At 34.6% G+C, this 4,447-nt stretch overlaps 1 pseudogene; it reads right to left on the bottom strand.

Annotated features, from left to right (window-relative positions):
• Window positions 1-1,551: 1,551 nt before the first annotated feature.
• LOC111407164 overlaps window positions 1,552-4,447 on the bottom strand; it is a 12,087-nt pseudogene continuing 9,191 nt past the window's right edge.

Raw genomic sequence — 4,447 nt, 5'->3', positions numbered from 1 at the left:
GCCATAAAATCAAAATGTTCATGGGTTACAATTCATTTATCAATTACAAATTATAAATTTTATAAATCACAACTTCTGTAAAAGTTATAAATTATCAAGTTAATTGGTCATAAGCTATTTCTCGTTCACAATTTAATAAATTGTTAGCCACAATCACATTTTTTAGGTCACATTGTATATTCATCACAAATTATTCAATTTGCTGATTACAATCATCCAATTTATTGGTCATAAACACTTTTGGTTTCACTAAACTGCCTTCGTCTCCACCGCCTGCACCACAACCTTTTGTGATCACCACCTTACCATTGCCAACAATGCTAGATCCATTACCACACAAGTGCCAAAGTCCATCTGCATCAGCACTTACAAAAAACATTCCAAAAACCAACAAAATCTGACTACCTCCACCAATGCTACCACCACATGAATCGTCGCCTCTAATGCCACCATCACTGTTAATACATCACCATAACTGGCAACAATACCACCGCCATCCCAAAACCACCAAAATATGGAAACCACAACCACCCATCCAACAAGTTAAAAAAACATCTCGATTTGTATCATTGCAGCCATGATTTCTGCCATCACCATTGCGATCTACGCCATTGTAGCCATGATATGCAAAGCCTTCGTGGCGTTCACAGTGAAGGAATGACTTTACCATAGATTTGTAGAGCTTCCGACGATCTGGGTCATTACAAGCGCAATTTGCAGTTAAGAAATGGCTTCATCGGTCACGCTCACAATGAAGATGATAGAGAGACGCTCTTTGATGGCCGCGCTCTCCGACTAGAACGATTGACGAAGAGTGTATTAAGTTGGGAGAGGAAGTTGAAAGAAAATGGGTGAGATATAGACAAAGAAAGGAGAGGGAGGAATAAATATAACTTCAGGGTTTGCGAATGAAGTGGGGTGGATGAGTTGTGTTAATTAATTTAATTTTATAATATTATTAATAATATTTAAAATTTTAATTATAGCTTATCAAAAAAAAAAAAACCATTTGTATCTCTTAATTATGAATTGAAATCTTAAAACATTTAAGATGTGTTTAATTGTCAATATTTTTCAAGGAAAATACATTTTTCACCTGAATTCTTAACTTTGTACTATTTGATTGACATTTTTTTCATGAAAAACATTTTCCTACTTTTGATCACCTATCCATATTTTTTTCAAAATCGAAGAAAATATTTTCTTTAGGAAAAGTAGAATTTTATGTTTACAAGGAATCACTCTTTCTTTCTCATCTATCCATCAATAAAAATGACAAGTATAATATTTATAAGTTGAAAATTAAATCAACCAAACACATTTAATTGACAACTTTCATTTAAATAAGTTCTAGATAATTGAATTATTTTAAATTTATTTTCTTTCCAAACAAATTTCATACTTACAATCAAACGTGCCCTTGGTCCTGGTAATTTCCACCATGTCAAAATACCCTATGGCCCAGGCTACAAAGGCAAAATGGAGGAAGCCCAAAATAGTTGGGCTTGCATTAATTACAAAGCTCAAGACCAAATAGAAGAAAGCCAGAAATGCACAGGAAAATTTCATCCTTCTATCCATTATTTATCAATATATATATATTAAACCTATTTTTGAGGGCTGACAAAAATGGAAATTGAAAATTACAATCTTTAAACCCGAAAACACAACGGGAACATCTCCTGCTTACATAGTCAAACTCAAGGACCAAAATAGATAAGATTATCCTACTCTGTACAAGTTACCAGAAATCTGTTATGTGCAATTGAAAGCTAGCTGAAATATCACCAAGTACCAAAGCTGCAACCCACATGCTCCTGAGTGATGATACGAAAACGATCTTGCATGTCAGCAATAGAAGGATAAGCCGGAAAACACAACCGGTAGAAGCATGTGTGAGAGGAAGGCAAGAGATCATAGGACTCTGACGTCTTGTAGATGTATAGCCGGGAAGCCAAGCCACTAAAACCTTCAACAGGTAAATATTTTATTGACGTCCAGAAGAAGAGGAGAACCTTTCTTTGCTCTGCTGTCATTTGCCCGACAATCTGTAAAGGAGAATTTCAGTTACATTGTAAGTATGTCGTATGTGGTTACATATATTGTTGGCCACTCTAATTCTAATGAAATTTCATGTTGGTCATTGAACTTGGAACTTTGTTACAACTCGGAGGCTCCATCCATTAAAAAGGTGGAAAAAATCAATTAAGCCGCCAACTATGCTGCAGCGTCAGTACCAAATGACCAAATGGCAAACATATAATTTCAATGACTAACTTGAAAGAAAAGTAAAGTGAGCATCATGAAATTTCACTCAAACTTTTAGTGACCACTAGTGTTTTTTACCTGAAGTATCAGTCAGCAATGGATTTATAAAACTATACTATCTTTACAATTCTAGGGTAGATACTTGCTACTACTCTTGATAATAATCATCAAAATACATGTCCAACAAATGGAATTGACAGTCTAGATATATCTTTTGCGGAAGAATTGCAGAAACTTCAAATTCGGAAATGAGAATAAACTTTTTACTCCTGGAACAGACCTTACATATAAAATAAAGACATGTTTCATTTAAAACCCATTTTTATCATGGCACACTATCAAATGCACGCACAAATGTGCCTGCACCCCACTCGACCTATAATAAGCCACCAACGGTACATTATCATAATTGTTAGCAAACAACTTGCTTGATAAAATGTACCTTCAGCTAGCAAGATATTCTTCGAGAAAACAAACTTATAAGCACACAAATCTTCAGAATGATTATTGTAATCTCACCACGGATTTAAGCAATTTGTAGTTCTAAAAATGTAAGACAAAAATCCTCTGTAGAAAATTGAAGAAAAAATACAATAAATAATGTTTTATAGCATTAAACACGACATAACAACAGGCTCAAGGCTTTACGATTAGACTAAGATATAATTTTGCTGTGGTAGTTCATTAATTTACGGTGAGAGAGAGGGAAATAGACCAGTTAAAATTCCCCAAGATCATTTATGAAAAGAAGTGATATTCGTCATGTGAAACAAAATATTTGAAGTACAGGTGCCTTAGATATTCGTCATGTGAGAAAAACATGCCAATGCAATTGACTTCTCAGACACTGTACTTAAGGATGTTTCCACTAATATGATAAAGTATCAGGGCACATTCTAGCATGCATATGAATGGTCATAAAGAGGTGTGTGATTGATTTAACATAACAAGTCCAAATAAATAATTATGCATCCTCATAAGTTAAAGCAATATTGTGCATTAGTGCCACAAACTCTAATTGCAACAAACTCTCACATAGTTGTACAGACATATTTTCTGAGGTTTACGTGAAACAAAAAATACATTTATTTGATGATGTATTTTTAACAACTAAACCAAACCTTGTTCCCATAAATTTGGGGTTATCCAATGATTCAATGTTTTGCCACTCTGTTCAGTCCATTACTAGATTGCTGGAAAATCAAAACAGCTAATTCCTTAGCAACCACAAAATGTCATGCTAGTTTTGGCCCTCTACTCATTTTAACAAATTCTACTGGAGATGCATCACCCCTAAGAATATAGAAAACTTGTCCTAACCAACTGCATTGTCATTCCCTTAGTGTATGCTCAATTAGTGCCACATCCACTCGTATTTCTTGACTTACCATATGCCAACCACACATCCATTTCAAAATCCCCATTTCTGCTATATTTATCTTATACACGACATCTTGTCATTTAAAGGCCAAGAATTCTCATTACAATAGAGCATAGAAGGCTATTTAACCATATAGAATCTAATCATAGTTGCTGTAGCACTTCTCCATTCCATCCAACCCACTCTAATTCTTTACATACCCAGCATCCTCTGCAATTCCTCCTTTTAATAATTAAATCTAAATACCTGGAATAATCACTTTTTAGACACCAAAATAATCAGTAACTTCAATATTCTACTTATTAACAAAAATATCCCCAGTGTATAACTTACACCAAGGACCTCATCGTGTACACATCCTATAAGCATATTCATGACTAAGGCGAAAAGATAAAGACTTAACACAGAACCTTGGTGCAAGCCTATAGTGATAGAGAATGCTCTACTATTACACCACATCTCATGCTCGTGAGTGCTTCATTATATCCTCAATAAAATTCATACGTACAATAGAAATTCATTTGCTCTCTAGCACCCATCACAGCATTTCCCTGAGCATTTCTTAAAATGAGATGTACTAAATAGAGGTAGGTTCTAAACTTAGGTAGTCAAATGTGTAAAAGACTTTCCTTCAAACAATAAATTCATGCCAAAGTCTCTTACCTCTAGATGATGGACATGAAAAAGTATTGAGTTAAGTAAACACTGTCAACTTTCAATATTAGAAGTTCTAAGAACCGCCCTCTTGATTTTTTGGATGTTGCAAAAAAAATTATCCCCCCCCCCCCCCCCCCCCCC

The sequence above is a fragment of the Olea europaea genome, chromosome 13 (genome assembly GCF_002742605.1).
Source record: "Olea europaea var. sylvestris chromosome 13, O_europaea_v1, whole genome shotgun sequence".
Taxonomy (NCBI): Eukaryota; Viridiplantae; Streptophyta; class Magnoliopsida; order Lamiales; family Oleaceae; genus Olea; species Olea europaea.
This window is presented reverse-complemented; position numbering and strand designations above follow the sequence as displayed.